Raw genomic sequence first — 23,533 nt, 5'->3', positions numbered from 1 at the left:
CCTTTATGACCACCTGTGCCTCTGCAGTGTGGATCCAGGTACTGGCACAAGCGGGAGGCCCAAGAGGATGGGTGGGGGTGAGCGTGATGCTGTAGAGGTGCCCTTACTGCTAGGTGATCCTCACAGGTCTCCTCAGTGAAGGCCTGGGACATTCACAAGCTCCCTGTGCAGCTGGACAGGCCTCACCAGACTGCTTCGATGAAGGCCTCAGCAAAATGGAAAAACAGGTCGACAGATATGTATTGTAGTATTATTAGTGGTGGCCAATAATTTGTAACAATCCAAATACCTATTAATTGAATAGCGTATTAATAAAACATGGTATGCCCATGTAGTGGAACATTATTCAGTAAAAGAAGTGAAGCACTGATACTTGCTAAACCTTGAAACTATCTTGAGAATATACTATGTAAAAGAAGTCCGTCAAAAAGAACTACACATTATATATTTTATTTATGGGAATTATTCAGAATAGGCAAATTTATACAGACACAAATTAAAGGCTGCCTTGTGCTGGGACTAAAGGCAGGGAAATAAGGGGAGAGGGACTGCAGAGGTGATAGCTACTGGTTGGGACTATCTTTTGGGGACCACAAAAATATTTTAAACTTCATTATGGTCATTATTTCACAACTCTGTAAAAAGAAAACCAGCCACAGAAATACACTTAAAGTAGGTGAATTGCAATGGTATGTGAACTATATTTTAATAAAGCTGCTTAACCAAAAAAGATGATGATGGAAAGTATAAAGAAATGAGATTCTCTGGAAGAAAACTTCCACCTGGGAGGCCATTATAGGTTTTTCTGACATTTTCAGTTATTTAGAGACTAACTTTATCACAGAGAGAAGAAAAAATTCTACTGGCAAAGGAGGCTTGACCAAATAGGGTTTAAATTTTCCAAAGACCTAAGAAATTGCACACATGCCCCATTGCAGTGTTTTCAATGGTTCTATTTCTTGCAGATCAGTAGCCTGGATTTAGCATAAGAGACTGTGTGGCTTTGTCTTGAGCAATCTCGATGTTGCAACACCAAAATATCAGACTTTCTCTCAGGGAGACATAGACCTAGAAATTAAAATTGAAACTTGATAGTGAAGTTAAGGCCCCCAGTTCCATTTGTTCTGACAATAAGATAATTACTGTATTTATTTCTATTTAAATGAGAAAAATCAATTCCAGATTTCCATCTGTAAGTTTCTATTTACCTAGAAACACTTCTTGTATCAATCACTGGACCAGAAAGAATTTAAAAAGGGAATTAGAGCCATCATAGGTATTATAGATATTATAGAATAGGGATGTATTATGTAAATTAGATCTTACAAAACAGTGAACAGAGCAGGTAAGAAAAGCACAAAATAATAGTTGAAAAATCAGATTTAAAAAACCCTACCCATTCTTCTAGAAATTTATGGAAGGGGGACATGTTGAGGGGGCTGTAGAAAAGTCAGGAATGTACACAAACTGAAGTGAAATTTTAAGTGAGCTTCTGAAGAGGTCTGTGGTAGCTTTTGTGTGATTATTGCCTCTAGATCTTTACCCCAAAATTTCATAGTGGTCTCAAGACTGCTGCTATTCAGTTGGGACAGTAGTTGGGACAAATATGTCAAAATATAGCAGAAAACAGAGAAACAGAAATTATAAAATATTGTTTCAAATTAATCCAAGTTTACTTTAGCACAGTCCAGCATAGAACCAGTGCAAGTCACTGTTGTCTGTGATAGTCTCTAGAGGAATGAGTGTCAGGTCAATGAGAAAAAAGAAAATAGAACAAAAAGATGTCTTGGTTTTACATTCCCAGTCACATTATGTTATTTTCAGAACTCTGGTTCTCTACAGTTATTGCATCTTTTTTATCAAGGCTTGAAAACTTGGTATGGTTTCTGGTTTTTCACATCTGTCCTAGGTAAGACCTGGGAGCTAATTTATTCCTAAAATACAGTGTAAAACCTTCAATTACACGTAACTTGTTCTGTGAGTACTCTGCAAATTGAGCAAAAAATTCTCATAAATTTAACTTGAAAAACAAACCATGTCTTGCCATAGAAGTAGTACCTGATGCTGACTGTCACATAATTACAACTAGGCCAATGGTCATCCCAACCTCTGCTGGGTTGTGAACAATCATCTCCCAACATCAAGAGGTTATAAAGGAGATCTTGTCAGCAGAGGAGAAGGAAAAAATGTGGAGGAATCCCTCACTTTAAATGAGATTAGGGAGATGTGTAAGATGTGGGAAACAATGCACAACTCTTCAGAGAAGCACTACCTGAATAAAGCTGTAGTGGTGCTAGAAGTGAATCTGTTTAAAGCCAATGCAATGTCACATTTTTGTGAAATGGTCAAAAGCAAGCATCACTGATTAGGTTCCTTGTTAGAGCTGCATGAAAAGAAAAAGATTCCATTGATCCCATAGCACTGATTCCATCAGTGAGTGAAAGTTGTCCTACACCCAACCCTCCTCTCTCTTGTCTCCCTCATATCAGCCACAAACATTTTCAAAGGTAAGTGCAGGTTGATTTGTTTTACTTTCCTGTATATTTGTGTTTTCGTTATTATTTTGTATTATGTCACAGCATTGGAATCATTTTACATGAATACTTTTGGGTTTTGGAATGAGTCATCTGAGTTTCCATTATTTCTTGGGAGGAAATTCACTTTAATTCACAAGTACTTTGGATTACAAGCATGTTTTTGGAACTAATGACACTTGAAAGCTACCGCGTGAGTTAATTGGAGGAAGGAAATTAATAAATGAATTGCTGAAGATTTGGTTTGCAAAGTCATCTCACTACTTTCTAACTTCAGCTTCATGTTATTTTTATATACTGTGCTGATAATGGCTACACATTAAGAGTAAAGAAACTGAGACCTATGTGGCTAATGCACAATGAAAAAGGAAAGAAAGAAAGTCCAGCATTACATGACTGATGTGGAAATTCAATAGACTATACAGATTTAAAATAGTGCTTCCAACCAAATGAGAACATCATCACAACCTTCCTACTTAAGGGAAAGTGACCACTGCTGACCCACTATGAAGAGGGGGCCACCAGAAACATGGTTGTGTTGAGGGGAGCAAAGAATTTTAAAAAATGATTGATTCATGTATTATCCCCTCCCACATTTTTCTTCCCAGTGTTATGGTCTGAATGTTTGTGTCTTTCAAAATTCATACATTGAAACCCCGAGGTGATTAGGAAGTGGGGCTTTGGAGAAAGGGTTAGATCCTGCATGAATGGGTTAACATCCTTATAAAAGAAATCTACAATTGATTCCTAGGTTTGTAGTTAAAGCTATTTTGAGTGGAACTGTTTTGATGATTTCTTTCTCAGTGAGTTCATTGTAGTTGAGTAGAAAAGCTATTGATTTTTATGTTGCTTTTGTACTTAGATACTTTAGTGAAATTATCAGGTGGAAAAGTCTTTTGGTGGAATATTTAGGACCTTCTAGGTATAGAATGATTATCCTCCTGCAATAAGGTTACTTTGAATTGACTTCCCTTTCTACTTATATCACTTTTATTTCTTTCTCTTGACTAATTTCTCAGGCTAAAATTTCAGTTACAAATTTGAATAGGAGTGATGAGAGTGTAAACACTTATCCTGCTACTGATTTTAGAGAAAATGTTGATGTTGGCTATGAGTTTGTAATGTAAAATTTTTATCATGTAGATGTATGATCCCACTATACTTAGTTTCTCCAGGGATTTTTATTATGAAGAAATATTGAATTTCATCAAGTGCTTTTTTTGTGTATCTTTTAAGATGATCACACAATTTTTATCTGAATCCACTTACGTGGTGTATATGTTTCTTGATCTGTCTATATTAAATGAGATTTGCATCCCTGGCATCAAACCAACTTTATTATGATACTTTTAATATAGTCTATAAGTTCAATTAGTCTACAAGTATTTGTGTCTATATTCAGGAAGGATATTGATCTATAGTTTTCTTTTTGTTGTCAGAGTTGTACCTCAATCTAGTTTTAGTTTCATAATGTAATTGATGCCTTTATAAGTGGAGATTCACCAAAATATACAGACTATAGGACTACTAGAGTCATATACAATTCAAAGGAAAAAGGTATTATTTCACTCCCAGTTTCACCATCACTGACTACTTCCAAGATAAAAGTATTGTGACAGAAAGGCATGGCAGTCAGCAGTACAGAGAAAGGGGAAGCGGTGGAGAGGGAGAGGGAGAGGGAGGGAGACAGGAGCTAGGGACAAGAACACAATCTTCAGGTTATGTCCCTAGTGATCTTCCTCCAACCAGTATCTACCTACTGAGGGGAATGCAGTTATGAAATCATCACTGGGTTAATTCATTGATTAATTAGTACCCCCATGAAATAATCACTTCCCAAAGCTCCACCTCTGAATACATGAACCTTTTGGGTAGCACTTTTGGTTCAAATGTGACACAAACTGATAGCAGCACTCTAAAAATAATTTTGCAGACTTTCTCTCAATTCTAGTTCACTAAATAATTTCAGAAGCAGTAGTGTTAGTTCTCCTTTAAGGATCTGATAAATTCGATACTTCCAAACCAGGTCTAACTCAGAAGTTTGAGACAGGAGGATTGTCACAAGTTGAAGCCAACCTGGGCTACATAGCGAGTTCAAGGTCAGCCTGAACTCCATTTGTCATAGAAAACACACACGCGTGCTCACACACACACACACACACACGCATACACACACGCACAAGACCAAACCAAACCAAAACAGCACAAAAAAAACAATGACAAAATTCAGTAGTTATCTCTGGCCCTGCTCTTTTATTCTGCCAAGACTTTTTGTGTCAGTCTCATTGCTTGTCATGGAACAATTTAGATTTTTATATTGTCTTGCTTCAATTTATGTAAGTCATATGTGTCTACAAATTCATGCCTTTCTTACAGATTCTCCAATTTCTGGGAATGCAGTTTTTTTTTTTTTAATTTTTAAGTAGTCTCTACTGATCTTCTGGGTTTCATTGATATCTGTTGCAATATTCTACTTTTTCTCCAATTGCTTCAATTTGAGTCTTTCTTTTGTTTAGTTTGGCTAAGGATTTATCGTCTGTTTTCTCAGGGATCCAATTCTTTGTTTAATTGATCCTTTGTGTTGTTCATTTAGTCTCTTTTTGATGAATTTCAGCTGTGATCTTTATTCTTTCTTATTGTATTTTTGGATTTGTGTCCTTTTTTAAAAAAAGCTTAAGGATCATCAGGCTATTTGATATCTCTCTGATCTTTTGGAATAGATTTTTATAGCTGTAAATCTTTCTTGAAACTGCCTTCACTGTACTTCACAGCTTCTGAAATGTTGTCATTCCATTTTTGATTCTAAAAGTTTTTTTAAACTTTTTCCCTGGATTTCTTCAATGATTCACTGATCATTCAAAAGTGAATTGCTCAATCTCCATGTGTTTGTATGGTTCTGCAGTTTATCTATGGTGTAGCTACCTCTGATGTGTCTTTGTTGATTGTGTTGCCTAGGTAACCTATTCACTGGTGAGAGTGAAGTTAACCAAGTCAATAAAAAGACCTCTAAAATATACAGTACACTGAAAAAAATTAATTGAAAGAAATAAAATACAAATAGATCTCCCAAATTCATAGGATGGTAGAGTTGATATAAACTGGCCATATCATCAAAAGCAATCTGGAGTTTCAGTGCAATGCCCATCTGAATATCAATGACCTTATTCAGAAAAGTAGAACAGCCAATCTTAAAATTCATATGGAAACACAAAAGACCCAGAGTAGTCAAAACAATCCTGAGCCAAGAACATAATGCTACAGAGTTGAAAATACCCAATTCCAAAATATGCTACACACTCATATTAACCAAATAATGTGATATTGATATTACCATAGAAACAAATATGTAGATCAAAGCAATAGAAAAGGAGACAAGAGGCCGGGCATGGTGGGGCATGCCTATAATCCCAGCACTCAGAAGGCTGAGGCAGGAGGATCGCTGTGAGTTTGAGACCAGCCTGGGCTACATAGTGAGTTCTAGATGAGTCTCAACTAGGTAGTGAGACCCTGTCTCAAAAAAAAAAAAAAAGAAAGAAAAGGAGACTAAACCCACATAACTATAGCCATCTGATCTTTGACAAGGAGGCCAAAAACATACTTTGGAGAAAAAACAACTTTTCAGCAAACTGTGCTGAGAAAATGAGTTTTCCATATGCAGAAGACTGAAATTAGATCCTCAGATCTCATACTATATAAAAAAATCAACTCAGAATTTGTCAAATACCTAAATACAAGGCCTGAATCTTTGAAGTTGATAGAAGAGAAACAAACAAAGAAACAAGAAACAAACATCTCAATATATAGGCACAAAGAATGATTTCCTGAATAGGACTCCAATAGTTTAGGAAACAATAGCAAGGATCTACGCACAGGATTGCATCAAATTAAAAAACTTCTGTACTGCAAAGGCATAAAGATAGTGAAGAGGCAGCTTCACAGAGTTGGAGACACTTCGTTGCCAACTACTTTTCTGACAGAGGATTAGTATGCAGAACATATGAAAAACTGAAAAAAACTGAACTTCAGAACAACAAGTAATCAAGAAATTTTCAATCAAGAAATGAGAAAATTAAGTGAAAAGCTAATTCTCAAAAGAGGAATTACAAATGGCCAGTAAGTGTATGAAAATATGCTTAATATCTCTAGTCATTAGGGAAGTACAAATCAAAACTACACTGAAATTTCATCTCAGTACAGTCCAAATAGCTATTATCAAAAGAAAAAAAATTCTGGACATGTAACTTTTATGAACTGTTGGTAGAAATGTAATTATCACAATCATTATGGAAATCATTGCAAAATTTATTTCTCAAATAAATACAACTAGAACTACCATATTATCCAGCTCCATCACTCCTTGGTGTGTACCCAAATGAATTAAAGATGGCATATCATAGAGATATCAGCATATGCATGTTTACTAGTGCATAATTCACAATAGCCAACATACTGAATCACCCTGGGTGCCCGGTGATGAATAATTACACAAAAATGTAGGATATGCACCCAGTAAAGTATCATTCCACTAAAAATAAAATCTTGTCATTTGCAAGAAGAAGCATGGAACTGAAGATCATGATGCTAAGTGAATAAGCCAGGCACAGAAAGATAAGTACTCCATGTTTCCCCCAATATGTGGGATCTGGAACAAAGAAAATAGTAACGTGAAAATAGAAATGAGACCTTTAAACAAGAGGAAGAAGATCAAGGGGAGGGAGAGGAAATGTAATGCAGGGCAACAAGAGGAATAGATATGATCAAAATATGCAGTCTGCATGTATGAAAATACCACAATTAAACCTAGTATTTTGTAATTATTCTTTGATATGAGAACAATTTTTCTCCTTTTTCTTTATAACAGCATGATTTATGTTGGATTTATGTTATATGGCTTTCTTCTTTTTTTAGTATTTAATCCACACCTAGTACCCAAACTGTATTGTTCATATCTATGTGTATAGAGATATATACATATTTGTATAATATAATTTACGTTAAGAATATACAAACACATATATTTTATGTTTATATATGAAGTCATACACATACAAACAATCCCTCTGTGTAGGAACTAACTGAGCTCATATGTATCTGTATGCTTATGTGGATGTGTATCTATGTTTGCATATGTCTATTTCTGTATTTTTGATTGGAACATTTTAGATATACAATATAGTTATATTTATCATTGTGATCTTGTGCCTTTACAAGACATATTTTGGTTCTTATTTTCTTCACATTCTCTCCCCTGGCCTCCCTTCCCTGCTCCACCCTTCCCTATTTACAAAGACTTTGTTTCAATTTTTCCTTTTCTCTTGTTTTTTCTACCCTTCCTATTTGCCCAATACCTTTAGACCTTTTCTTCCTATTGCAAAATATCAATTATACATTTTGACCCTTGCCTACATTTTTAGTTTATCACACCAGAAAAACTATGTGGTATTTATAAATGTGTGTTCCACTAATTTAAGAGTATAGCCTCAATGTGCATCCATTTTCCTATGAATGACTCTAGTTTTCATTCTTTATGGCTGAGTAGTACTCCATTTTATTAAAAAACCACATCTTCTTTATCCAGTCTCCAGTCCATAGGCAATTGGGCTATTTTAGCTATTACAAACTGTGCCTCTATAAACATGGGTGAGCATAAATCACTGTTGTATGATTATTTTAATTCTTTTGAGAAGATACCCATTAGGGGACTAGCTGTGTCAGATGGGACTTTCAATCCTAGTTGTTTAAGAAGTTCCCATGCTACTGAGGATTTTTTCATAGAGCCTTTTCCTATGCCATATGATCATCTCAGCAGCTTTAGGAAAAGCATTCGAGAAAATTTAACACCCATTCATGATGAAAACCCTGCAAAAAATTGGAATGGATGGTCTTTGTCTCAACTTGAAAAAAGCTATCTATGAAAAACCAACAGCCATCATCATACTGAGTGGTCAAAAACTGAAAACCTTCACTCTAAAATCAGGAACAAGACAAGGATGTCCACTATCATCACTCCTGTTCAATATAGTTCTGGAAGCATTAGCCACAGCAATTAGACAAGAGAAAGAAATAAAATCAATAAAGAAAGGAAAGGAAGAAGTCAAAATGTCATTATTTGCTGATGCCATGATCCTCTACATAGAAGACCCAAAAAACTCCACCAAAAGACTTCTGGACTTAATCGACAGATTCAGTAGAGTAGCTGGATACAAGGTGAACATTCAAAAATCAATTGCTTTCTTGTACACAAATAACAGACTCATTGAAAGAAATTAGGGAAACCATTCCTTTCATAATAGCATCCAAAAATGAAATATCTAGGCATTAATCTAACAAAAGAAGTAAAAGACCTCTACAATGAGAACTACAGCATTCTGAAAAAAGAGATCAAAGAGGATATAATAAAATTGAAAGATATCCCTTGTTCCTGGGTAGGAAGAACTAATATAGTGAAAATGGCAATACTTCCAAAACGTCTATACAGATTCAGTGCAATTCTGATTGAAATCCCAACAGTATATTTCACAGAAGTATATAAAACAATCCAAAAATTCATTTGGAACTGGAAGAGACCTAGAATAGCAAAAGCCATTCTAGGCAACAGAGACATAGCAGGGGGTATCAGAATCCCCAACTTGAAACTATACTATAAAGCCACTGTGATAAAAACAGTGTGGTGCTGGCAAAGAAACAGACCCGAGGATCAGGGGAATAGATTAGAAGATGCAGAAACAACTCTGGACATACTCAGCTACCTCAGCTTTGACAAACGAGCCAACCATCCTCACTGAAGGAAAGATAGCCTCTTTAATAAGTGGCATTGGAAAAATTATATTTCAACTTGCCAAAGATTAAAGCTAGATCCCTATCTTTCATTATTCACTAAACAAAAACTGAAGTGGACTAAAGATCTAAATATTAAAACAGAAACACTGAACTTATTGAAAGATAAGCTAGGTAGAACTCTTGAATACACTGGCTTAGGAAAAGGCTTTATGAACAAATCCTCAATAGCACCGGAACTTGCACAAAGAATCAACAACTGGGATCTCATTTTTAAAAAGCTTCTGCACTGCAAAAGCAACCACCAACAGAGCTAAGAGACAACCTTAAATATGGGAAAAATTTATATGACTGTCTTCTGATGCCTTAGTAAATGCATTTTAAAAAGAAGGTAGTCTTTATATACATACAAATCAGGGATCTAAAATATCCTTATTTCATTAAAATATTCCAATATAATGCTCCAAATACAAATAATGTATTTGAACATTATCAACTCTTGAATAAACTTCAGCATTTTGGTTTCTCCCAGCTTTTCTTTCAATTATTCAAAAAGTTTAGAGTCCTTCAAATTTTACAACAGCTTCATAAAGGGCAGACCATCTCATATTTGACTAAAACACCCAATAAAACAGATTAACCAACACAATCTCCAAAAAGCTTTCAACAATATTTCATAAGCCAGCCCTCAAAAGAAGATACAAGAAGCTTGCAAAGCTGTTAACTAGTCAGTATTTCAGACATTCAGTGGGAAATCATTTCCAGAACTTATTTTCAACAAATTAAAATATTGTCCCATGTCTGGTTACAACTATGCAGGAAGTTCCATTTTGTTAAATCCCAGCACAGATATAGAGTTTTAAGATAGCAGAAAAGGCAAAAGTCACGTGTTGCATTTTCTGTTAAAACAAAAACACCTAATAATTACCAATAATTTGTTTCCATAGCATCTATTTTAGAATCTCCAACAATTAAGTGGTACTCTATGCCTGGTTTATTTATTTGCTGCTTCATTTTATAAGAAGTCTTAGGATTTTTAATTATTTTGATTAATTCTTTTGTATAAATAAGTTATATTTTATCCATTTTTATAATTTTCTAAGTGCTTGTGCATGAACGAATCAATCCAGCAATTAATTTGAAATTAAACATAACATTTTCTTTGTTGTATTATTACAACTTTTTATGCTAACCTTTGAAGGAAAAGCTTACTTCCCTTAAAAATGTCATAATTTTGGCTGGGCATTGCTTAGCATGCATAAGGCCCTGGGTTTAATCTTCTGGTTTAAACATTACAAAATGTATACATGTATCAAAATATCACAGGCTTCATGGTGTTCAAATTTTATGTATTATATCGGTTACAAAAATAAATTTAGGGCTGAGGATTTAGCTCAGTGGTGCTGCTGCCTGCTTTGTAGGCACAAGGACCTGAGTTCAATCCCCAGTACTAAAAACTTAAATTAAATTAAATTTAAATAATACGTAAAATTAAATTTAGATTTAAAAAATTAAAAAATAAAGCTGTTGACTTCATATACACTGTGACATCTGATATCCATATATTTTGATTTATTTTATAACAATTTCATCTTGAGCAATTTGCTTTCTTTGGGAAGTATCCTGATTCTCCCAATGCATATTTCTTACACTATTCTATCTCTTGTCATCATAATTTTGACCTAAGTTCATATTAGGATTTGTTAATATGTATAAGGTTCTCACAATCTTTTCTCACATTGTTTCTGGCTCCCAGTAGAATATTTTCATCTTTTATACTGATTTTTAAACAAACAAGAATAATTCAGAAAAATGTAAAATTAATTTAAAGCATACAAAAGAGCAATGTAAGTGATTTATAAATAGACATAACATGACATTTGGATGCATAGCTGTGCGCACATATTATGTTTATGCAGTTTTCACTGCTATACTTTCCACAGGTAGGAGTTTTATCACTCTTCACACTTGTTTCCTTGCCTAGTTTTATTATTTCATGGAAATTTTGCATCTGTTTCATCAGAACCACCAGATTTTGTCAAGACAAGGTACCACAGAGATTCGGAAATGCAATTCAAAATTCTTAGTGTGCATAAGACTTATGACTTTCCAGAGATTTTTTTTTTATTCTGTAAATTTGTAAACTACAAACACAAATATCCTAATAAATTCTAGTTTTGCTTTTCTGCTCGCTGGAAGGAAGGCAAAATATGGTGCATCTATAATTGTGATTGCTTCTGTGTTTATTGGGAATGTTCCTGATGAAAGAGAAATTCTATTTTGACTAGATGCCAATAAGAAACAAATCCCACATTTAGCAATTTTTATATACTTGACGTGGAAGAATTATCCATACATTAGCTTGTTGCTCTGCACATTTCAAAATTTTGCTTCTACCCTGCTCACCATATACTATCATTGGTAAGAGTCAAAAGACATGCTATAGTCTACCTTCTGGGTCTGATATTTATGAAGAAATAATAGGAGAAACAACACAGTGACTGGTGAAAGTGCTCTCAGAAGCCGGGTTTCTTCTAGATTCCTGAGCAATCACTTAACTGAACAAGCATGTGACTCCAATTAAATCTATATCCTTGTATCCCAAAGTAAATGTATTTGCCCACCTCCCTCCATAGACTATGAAGACATAGGTTGCTATTGTAGCCTTAGTAAACATAAAGGAAAGTGATAAAGCAGAGTTGGAATGGAAAGAAAAAAACCTAACAGTGGATCTAAAGGATAGCAGTTAACATATTTAACTTTATAAATTTGGCAAAGACTTGTGGTCCCAAGGGCACGTGGAGCTGGAGTTCTCCGGGGCCCAGTTAGAATTATGATCAGTGGAATTCCATGCTATTTAGTGTCACTGGTTTCCTGTAAAATCCACCTCTTCTCAAAAATGCTTTTGTCTGTATTTTCAACTTCCATCTGAGAAATAACACACAATAACATCTCATAGGGCCAATTCTAATTAGATCAGAGGGCAGCACAGTGATAACAATTACAGAAAATACCAAATAAACTTGTCACAAGGGTTTCTAAGGCTTAACTAGAGCAGCATTTTTTTTTTTCAAAATGTGTTCTGCACTCCCTTTTCATCTCACTAGCAGTTACACTGTGGGTCCTGGGCCCCTCTTGCACCTAGGAAGAGAATGCTTTAAATGAACAGATTCTACCTTTTTTTACATTCAATGCAAGATAGGTAGTGGAGGATGGATGAGAAAATGAAACAAACAGAAAAAAATGAAAGATTCTGAGAAAAAGATAAATGCTTCTATTTTTCTGATCAGAGATTTAGCCCGGTGTGCTTGTTTACTTGCTCTCTCTATATATAAATTTTCCTTTGCCCATTTTTCTTGCATGCCTGACCTCTTTCAGGCTAAGTCATGATTCTAAATACCAGCTTTCAGAGGCAGGGTGACTATTACATAGACCAGGTAGTGATTCAAAGTCGCTTGCTAAAATCATACAGGGTGACATAACCTCACTGACCCAGCTGGAAATTTCCACCAGAAATGTCATTCCTTTGCGGTAAGATTTAATTCTTCTAAAATGTTCTAAAACCATTGTTAAAAGCAGAAGAAAGGGACTATAATAAAGTACACTGCAAAACAGCCCATGCCTATCAGAAGTAAACCCATTTCAAATAAGATATTTTTAAATTCCCATCTTTGTTTTCTTTTAACCTAAATCTTGCATTCTGTAAAATAATCTCTCCATTAAAAATGTGTTTGCACAGTTCCACTTTTAGTATTTCCTGTCTTCTCTCCCAAGCCCCATGCAAACAAGACCACAGGGCAAGGGTCCTCATCAGTTTTTCCCTGACTTGCAGCAAGTACCTGAAATGGTTTCTGGCTCAAGGCAGATACAGCTGTTGATGGAGCAAAACTTTTCAACAAAGCTTACATGCCAAAGAGATGTATTATGTTTACTCGGTCAGTTGTCAGACCTGATGTTCAAAGTCTCTGAAACTGCAAGCAGGGGGCAGCTCAGGCATGTCTCTAAAAGGCATCAATCAAAGTATTTTTCTGTTAACTTTTGCAATAGGATTTTAAAAGAGATTAATCTAAGTGAACGGCACCTGATGGGAACCAGGCCCTTGAGGGCGTATAACACAGAAAGGCTATCAATATGGAGGTCAGGAATAGGAGCAGGGATTGTCTGGGTTCCTGGGGCCAAAACTGGGGATGGAGGTGTTCAAATAAATGAGTGATACCAACTTCTCAATTGTTTGTTGAAAAATTTCGAGCGAACGTTCCGTATTGGTAGGACTGCAACATCTCCTCCATTCATAATTGTATTTTTGAAGCTTGGAACTTTATCTTCTCGTGTCTATCCACATCTTTGAAGCTGAAATTGGAAATTCTAACTAGAATCTGAGCAAAATTCCACAGTTGATTTGCCTTTTTCTTTTTTAAATCTGGAGTAAAGCCTGTTGAGAAATGTCACACTTCAGACCTTGTCTTTTCTCAGTGATTTATTAACAATTTCAAGTCTGTTTGCCAAGGTTGGCTTTGTGGTTCACCTTTAAAATTTTTAATACTTATGAGTCAACCAAAATTATAAGAGCCTTTCTCAATGAAAAGCCAACTCCCCCCTTTGAATATTTTAAACACTGGTAATAAGTGAATCTCTAATTCAGAGCACATCCGGTCTCTCCCTGTAGAGATGCAAGACACACAATGTCTTCCCTGTCACTGGAGACTAAATGCCCTTGTGGGTTCTGACCTCCACATGTTTAAGAATTTGTGCAATTTGTCAAAATGGCAAGCCAGGCTGGCACTGGAATGTTTCATTCTCACAGTTTCATTTTACCTACAAATAAACATTACATTTGAAGTCTCCTGTGATTGCAATACATTCCTAAACTTTATGCTCCAACTCGATTATCAGTGTGCTGGTTGTAAGTTTAAAAATACCATTAATTAGAGAAAAGACTAATTGGTCCAATTTGGAAAAGTGCTGATAATCAAATTGGTGTGCCTTCTTATAAATGACATTTTGAAACAGTTTTCTACTTGGCTTTTAATTATGGTGAGCTTGAATTTCAAAGAACTAATTAGGTTTCTTATTGTTTATTTTGCAACCCACAATTTTGCCTTTAGGCTATCAAGGAAGAAAAGACAAAAGCAGAAAGCAGATTTCATTCATTCATTCATTCATTCAATTTTTGTTTTTAACCCTCTTTCTTCCTCTATTTACCAAAACATGTGTGGTAATGGGGTGGTGGTGAATAAGACCACTTCGGCTACCGGAAGTGAATGTAACAATTTGTTGATTGTTTGAAAAGTCAGATGTTTTTGTAGATGAGTAAAGAGTAGAAATAAAGATTTATTCTTTTATTTATTCTAGAAATATTTATTCAGTGCCTACCAGAGACTAATCCATGTCTAGGTCCTGGCACAGTGGAATGAATAAAGTCTTTGCCTTCCCAGAACCTGTAAATCAATGGAAAATATGCAAATGGGTCCATGTCCAGGAAACAGGATACATATAGAAAATGCAGATGTAGAGAAAATACTTGTGTATCTTATTTGTATAATTTCTAGATTATGAGGTGAAAATGACTTGTGACTTATTTAGTGGTTCGTGCTTTCTGTTGGAATAGGCCTAAAGTAAAATATCTACATTGGACTCACAAAATAGACGCAGAATATATGTTCTCAAATTAAGACACGTAAGTAACATTGAATTTTGCAGCAGCCACATTTGAAAATAGTATGAAGTGGGGGAATTAACATTAGTACTATACTTTCTCCAATGAAATATACCCAAAATATTATTCTAACAAATCAATGGAATAAAACACTTTTATGTATTTTACATTCAAGTTTTGTACTCTCTTCAAAATCCAGGTAGCAAAAGAAACATGATCTGCAGAGTAAGTTTGGGCCAAGAAAGTAGGAAATGAAGTGCACGCTGCAGTGTTAAATAGAACTACTATGGGAGAAAGCAGCGGTGGAGACTCAGTGGTGATTATCTTTTTGTATCTCCCACTCCTTCAGCTGACTTCAGGTCTAGGCCATCCTATCTAAAACTTCTGGAGTTCTTGAGTAAAGCCCACACACAGGACTTTGGAAAATGTTCTTGGAATGTGTCCTTGAACTTTGTGATTACTGGGGGATGCCCACTTTCCTAACCAGCCTCCCATACCCTAATCTTCTGCCTCAAGGTTAGCTATATTTTATGTTCTCACTGGCTGAAAGATCTTTGTTACTGTATCACACAAGACAGTTCTCTGGATGGACTGTAAGAACCTATTTCATAACTGTCTTTTATTTCCTTTGTACCATGGGCTTTTGCCCTGACAAATATTTCCTCTTCATTATTCATGTATTCCATATTTAATAATTATTTATTAGCAGCTAGGTATGATGCGAAGTTCTGTGAATGTTGCAATGAATAAAATTAACAAGACTTCCTACCCTTATGGAGTTTATATTCTAGTAGGTATCATCATCTCAGAATCAAGGTTATATTGTTAGCACCTTTCTCTATTTTATTAGGCAGTTTTCAAAGATAAGCATATGCTTCCTTTTCTGTCTGTAACCAGAGCTTGTCTTTAATTTGAATAATCCCATATATTAAAACCTGATGAGTATTCTTTCTATTCCACATTACTATGAACTAAAATAGAGCTGTTACAGATGGTCTTGTGTGGAGAAGAGTAAAAGGGAATTAGAAAGAAGTGAAGCCTATGGCCCAAAGCTCTGCAATCTCAGTACTGATCCGTATTTTCTTCTCTGTTAATTTCACTCAAGAAACTGTGGGCAAAATTCTTACTTTGAGAAACTGAAATTCATTTTCTTCCCTAATGCAATCATCTTGTTTTTTGCTTGTTTGTTTTTTATTTTAAATGCCCAATCATTGAATCAAATAAGAACAATAAAAAATAAATCCTTTAAAACTGCAACATGGCAGTGATTCTGATGGAGAACATAAGAAATATTTGAGTGATCATATTTTATATTTACTTTAGTTTGTTTGAAAGTGTTTCTGGGGAGTTCTTCTTTAAAGAAAATCTTGCTAATACAGCTTGATGTCAGTGTGTGAGTCAGCACCACTTCTGTTTTCAGCTGTGATTTTTATCTTCCATTGAGCTTAGGAATCAACCGATTGTGTTTTCTGGATCCTAATTCCCAGGCTGAATTATCACCAATTAAATCAATATGCCTGGGGTGAGGCATTAGTATTCTAAGACTATTCTGTTAATTCTACCATCCAGACAGATTGAGCTTTGAGCACTGGCTGCTCTCGTACTTTACAGTTTCTTGCCCAGGAAGTGGATCTAATAACTTTCCTCTGTTAATGTAAATATGAACGTGACTTTCTTAAATTATTGGAAGGTCATCTTTCCGATTCCTGTAATCCTCTTTAGTCATGATTCAGATGTCATTTCTAAATACATGTGATTGCCATTCCCAAGACTTTGGATGACAGTGATATGTTCATTTTGAAGTGGCATTTGTTTATGAGAAAAAGCTTTTGGGAAATTGGGGAAACACTTGTAAAAATGGAGTGCAAAATCCATTATAAACATTTAGATTTAGGCATTTAAACATCTTAAACATTTAGACTCAAATGTGGCCAGGGCACTTGTGACTGTAGCATCTCCCAGGAATTTGTTACAATGGCAGATTCTCTGGGCCCACCTGAGAGCCACTGGATTGTATTCTGCCTTTCAATCAGATTCCGAGGTGATTAGGGTGGGCACTAAAGTTTGGGGGCCTTGGTTGAGTGTCAGTTGGAAAAGGGGTGTTACAAATTTAATTGAGACATATTCAGTGTTCACACTAATTCCAAAGTACCTCCATTTTCATGAATTTCTGCTCTTGTGTGCTCCAGTCTGCAGCAGACACCTTGCAGACCTCCGACAGTGCTTCTGCTGAAGGATCTTTGTAGTGAAGCAACCAATAAAAGGAATTATTTTTCCTTAAAGAGCAACCAAGGTCAAAGCAGCCCAGCATGAACTTACCGGAGAGTAACCATTTTTTATATGGGTCTCTGAGCCTGTTCTAATTCATTCCTGAAGCCTTGTTTTATGAGTATTTTTTTTTCCACCTTCTTTCTTTCTTTAATGCAGATTTTTCATCTAACCAAATATGCTTCTCACAATTGTATTATTCTTCTCTACAACATGAGCCTGAACTTGAGTGAGGCTCACCTAGACTCTGATTCTAGGCATAGCTTTTCCCTCTTATCACTCCCTCCATTTGACAGCCAAAGGCTCCCTTTTATTTTTCTTGGTTGCATTTACTTGAATTTGTGAAATGTACAAAAGCATTAGAAATAGATTTTCAATAGTATGTTCCAGGTAATGAAATATAAAGTCATTTTTTTCAGAGCATTTCCCCTTCTTTATTCTGCTCCAGTTCCTAGGAAGACATTTAGTTTGTTACTGCTTAGCACTTCTCATATGCAACTAAAACTATGCTGTGAAGTATGTTCAATCAAGTTTTAAAATATCTTCCTTGCAAAGGTTATGGATAAACACAAATGCAAGAATTATTTGCTAAACATTTCCTGATAAATACAGCTAGAAATCGAGCTAGAAACAGATAGATAAATATAGACAGATAGACAAATAGATTAATGTAGATATAGGGATAGATAAATACAAATAGATACAGAGGTAGATACAGAAATAGAAATATATAAAAATAGAAGAGATTAGATTGATTCATGATTTGTAGATGTAAATTAATGCTTGTATACAGCATAATAACCTTTTTCTCTATCCCCAAACCATAGGGTGGTATAGTGATATCTTGTAGCAGCAATCAATTATCATTTTATGCCTAGCATGTTCATCCCTCATTCTCTGGTTCTAGACACTACATACTCATTGCAATTTGGGGAAGGATGTGACCCAGGCTTTACTATGTTTCACAATGCATTTTCTCCTCCTGGCAACAATGTTTGCGTTAATTTGTGATCCTATGACCTGAGCGGAGCCTGTCTGTGGAAGTGGTATTCTTTTCCTGTGGAACATTTCAACATGAGGCTTCTAGTAGGGATTTTTCTTACCCTAGAGAGAGGAGCTGTTGTAAGAGAAGAAACAAAAAATCAGAAGCAGTTTCTAGCAGAGTTGCAAGAAAGTCCAGAAGATTCTGTGATATGTGAATTAATCTTCCGCCAAATTATTAGTTAGGCCAGTTAGTTTCTGCCTAAGCTGAGTTGAGTGGATTTCATCAACTATATTGAAAGCATTTCAAGTATATCGACGTGTTTCCACATTGCTATTTATCTACTTTCCTTTCCTGTTCATCTACATATTGCCGAAAGCTCAACATCTGTATAGCAAGTGTTACATTATGGTTTGGGCTTAAAATGTTCCCTAGATTTTCCTGTGTGAGGGTGTGTGTGTGTGTGTGTGTGTGTGTGTATGTGTGTGTGTGTGTGTGTGAGAGAGAGAGAGAGAGAGAGAGAGAGAGAATCGGATCTTGGAGGCACTATATTCATTGGTGGATTGCTAATTTTTAGTGTCTGAATGTACAAGACATCAAGTGAAGCTTGGTTGGACATGAGTTCCTGGGAGCATGAACTGGAGGGTTATATTTTTGTCTCTATCTCCTTCCTTCTCTGCTTTCCGGATGACTTGAGTTGAGCACCTTCTGCTATGCACCTCCACCATCCTCTTTCTACCTTGCAGCTGAAAGAGGACTATGGACTGAAACCTTAAGGCAAAACAAACCTCGCCTCCTTTAAGTTGGTATGTTGGGCATGGTGTGCAGTGATTGACCAAGACACTAGGTTAAACTTAAAAATTTTAGATAAGTCACCACAGCATTCCAACTTTGGGAACATCCTAGAAACTGTTCTTGGAATGGGTCAGCAACTGAGTTGCTTTCATGTTGTACATGATTCAAGTCAAGGTTATAAACAAGTTGCCAGCAATGGAAGTGATGGGTGCTACTGTTATCTAAAGTCCAATGACAGAGTCCATTGACAGAATGAAGAAATAATTGGCTGGGGTAAACTCTGGTTTCCCTCTGAACTGCATGACTTTTATGTAAGTCTTTGTGTCTTTGTTTCTCCTTCTATAAAATGAATATGACAGAGAGAACATGAGTGTTAATATTTTGTAAGCCATCAAAGACAGTATCTGATGCAATATAAGAATAATAAAAGTGTTTGATAAATAAAAGGGAGGTCCTTTTTATTTTTCTCAGTACAAGTATCACTCTCTCTAAACCAGTCTTTAAATCTTTGCTTATTCCAAGATCTGTGCCTTTGGAAAGATATTAGGTAACAATACACATGAAACGAATGTCAGGAAACTTCCAGAGACTGGGAATACAATTTATTTCCAAGCTTCTTTGAAACATGAACAATATTTTTAAATTCCTTTAGGGGAAAATATAGGTAGAAGAAACATGAAGATAGAAAATCTAAATAAATAAGCAAATAAATGATTTATATTCTTTTGTGCAAAAAAAAGTGCATGTAGCTCTGTCTGACATTCATTTCTATCTGATGTCTACAGAATTTAAGCAAAACAAATAGCTCAGGAATGCATCTAACTTATGGGCACCAGAGGAAGCTAGCACTATTTTATCCATTTTTTTAAATTATTGATTGTATCAGAGATATTTTATTCTCCTCCAGGAGATAGACTCCAATTTCTAACTTGGACCTGTGTGCAAGAGGAAATCACCTATTAAATACAGAGTACCTCTATCTTTTCTTATAACCACCTAGAGAGCATTTTGATCATTGCTTTGTTCAGATCATTGCTACACAATGCATGTGCAGACCAGGAGCAGCTCTGGTTGGCAGCCTGCTAACCCTGGGTGCATAACACCAGGTTTAAAAAAAATCACTTCTTACCTTTCCACTGTAAAACTTTACTTTATCCATAATAGTAGTCAGCTATTGGACTCTTTCTGTCATGGATATAGGAAATAATTTTTGTGTTAACCAAGACAAGGTGCAAAGTGTCAAACCAGGATTTGTACCCACATTATGCTCTGCCTAACAGGTTTTTCATAAGTTTACCTGAGCACAATATAGGGCATAATACACCCACACTACTCTAATATTTGTTTTCTAAATGTTTTTCTTTTGAATTTTCTGGTAGAAGTAGCCCAATACAGTACAATGCCACATGAAAAACCAGATTTTCAAGTTCTGGTCAAAAGTGAATATTATACTACCCATGCATGAATGATAAACATGATCCATTATGGTAAGATACATGTCTTCATAATAGAAGAATAGGGTGGGTGTATGGTGATGATAATGATGATGATTTTGACACTGGCCATGTGAAGCAAAGTTCCTGTGACAGTAAGATGGAGCAAGAATCAACTGATACAGGCACAGGGAATGTAGACCTCCTTGATTCAGATGTCAAAGAAAACATCAAGGTGAGTGCACATTTGACTAGTTGAAACATTACAAAATGGTCATTCAAACAAATGGAACAGCCTAATGTTAGAACTATGTTCAAAAATACAATGAGAAATTTGACAAGGGGTGAAACATATTGGACAGAATGCCAGCACTGCCGTTCCATATTGGAAATTATAATATATGAAATGCTACAAGATATTGTGAAATACACAAAGGCTGGAATACAAGTAAAGCATTCTGTATATATCAATAGCCATACTCAGATATATGTTTATTATGACATCTCACTAGCTGAACTGAAAGCGTTCATAGGTCTGCTGTACTTAGCAGGGCTTTATCATGGTAATCACAGGAATGCAAAGACTAATGTGAAAGGGATGGATGGGCATGGGCATGAAATTTTTAGACTAACAGTGACATTGAGGAGATTTGGTTTCCTTCAAAATTGCCTGAGATGAGATGACAAAACTACCCAGCAAGAAAGAAAAAGAACTGATAATCTGGCTGCTATCTGGTCATTGTTTGACATATTTGTGAGTAACTGTCAATCAATTTACATGCCATCCGAATACATGATTATTGATAAACGCTTGCAGCATTTCATGGCCTCTATAGCTTCAGGTAGTACATACCAAAAAAAAAAAAAAAACCTTCAAAATATGGCATAAAATGCATGCCCTTGCAGATATGAAGACTTATTATGCTTTCAATTTGGAAATTTATCCTGGAACTCAGCCACCAAATACTTATTCATATGGTAATAAACTGAATGATGCTGTGAATAGACTTGTTGCTCTCATTTCCCAAACTAATCAGAATGTGACATTCAATAATTTTTTTTCACTAGTTTCCAATTTATGTTACATTTGCTAACAGAGCACAAGTTGACCAGCACAGGAACTGTATACAGAAATAAAGCAGAAATTCCAAATGAAATGTTTCAATTTGAAAACAGAATTATACAATGTTTGGATTTCAGAAAGCTGTACATTGGCCTTGTGTATTGCAAAGCAAAACAAATTTATACTGCTGATGTTAATATTTCATCTCAGTGGAAACACTCATAGGAAAACCTTGACAAACTGGAAGCCTGATATGGAAACTTTCTACAATAAAACCAAAGATGGAGTAGATGTTGCTGATGAGTTATGCAGCAACTATGATGTCACTCAAAAGACAAGACAAGGACCAATAGTTGTGTTTTACTCAATCCTAAATATGTGTGGCCTAAATAGTTTGACAGTGTACAAAGAAAATAACAAGTGCAAAATACCACAGAGAAATTTTCTTAGAAGATAGGTACTGGAACTCATAAAAGACCATTTACAGCAGAGTAAAAAATGAAATGTTTCTGCCCAGGAAACTACATTAAAATAATTGTAGAGCACACTGGTGAGCTGACAGGTGAATAGGCAAAGCATCCCAAAGACCTACTACAAAAACAGGAAAACCAAAAGGATATCAACTGTGCTTACAAGAAAGGACAGGAAAACAAAACATACATGCTATCATCATTGTAAGTGATACTTGTGCATGGAAAATGCAATTTTCATGTGTGAAGATTGCCTTGGGTTTGATAATTGAATCAAAAATTATTTTTATTGTAGACGTCTATCGGTATTTTCATTGTAGTTCACATAGGTTTTTATTTCTTGTTATTTTTTAGGTTTTGTAAGAAGTAAACAGCTGATGTGAAAATGTTATGTTTGTTCTAAACATGCAATACATATTATGAATTATCTACTTTATTTTATTGATATTTTATGTTCATATTAGCTACACATTGTATAATATAATAAGAACTTCCTGTTAAAACAGCCAGACCAGCAAGATGTCAGGTATGTCCTACAGAAAGGCCAGGAAAGCAAAACACATGTGCTGCCAATGAAAGCAAAACATGTATGGAATATGTAGTTGTCGTGTCTAAAGACAGCCTTAAGTTTGTTAATTGAAGTAAAGATTAATTTTTATAGAGTGCCATTATTATTTTCTTTGTAGTTACATAGGTTTTTATTTCTAATGTTCTTTTTTTAGACTTGGTACACCAACAAGCAGTCAATGTTGAAAATTTTGAGCTTTTTTATAAATAATAAATATTAAAAATGTAATAGTTTTATGATTTGTTTTCCTCTTAATCACTTATTTAATGTAATAAAACCAACAAAATTAAAATTATTAATTCATCAATAAAAATATTCTCAAGAATAAATCTGGATCTGACAAACCCATGTTTATGCACTTCTATGAAAAAAAAATGTTATGTCCCTTTAACAAGGCAAATTCATGATCTCCAGCCTAGAGTGATACCTTGCTCTGGTTTGTCTAAAAATTAGCCAAAGCTTCACATTCTAGGAACTCTAGTAGTCCTAAGCAAACAAGTACATTTGTCATTTTACCACAGACCTTGTGAATCTGGGGGTCTGCACATGAATCTAGCTTTCAACGAGCTCTCCAGGTGATGTAAATATGCACCAAAGTGTCAGAAACACTGCTTGAGCTGATAAGCTCAATGCACTGAAACCTGAACCTCCAGGGAAACAGTAGCCACCTAATTCTTCCAATGGTCTATCTAGTTTCTGGCTTAAACAAGCAAAAGAAAGTAGAATGTGAAAAAAAAAAAATGATACTGCCTTTGAGTTTGTGGTAGGAACTAGAAACCAAAGGAAGTAAGGAATATGGCTCTATCTTGAAGTGCTAAAATGTAAAAAAGGACCGTCTCTTAGACAGAGAAATGACATCCTAGCACAGTGGTACAAACACTCTGGGATGCTGAGGCAGGAGGATAGCAAGTTCAAGCCTCGCCTGGGAAACTTAGCAATTCATAGAAAAAAGTAAAAAAAAAAAAAAAAAAACAAACCTGGAGGTAC

The sequence above is a fragment of the Fukomys damarensis genome, unplaced genomic scaffold (assembly GCF_012274545.1).
Source record: "Fukomys damarensis isolate Sample0158 unplaced genomic scaffold, DMR_v1.0_HiC HiC_scaffold_24, whole genome shotgun sequence".
Taxonomy (NCBI): domain Eukaryota; kingdom Metazoa; phylum Chordata; class Mammalia; order Rodentia; family Bathyergidae; genus Fukomys; species Fukomys damarensis.
Note: the sequence above shows the minus strand (reverse complement) of the source record.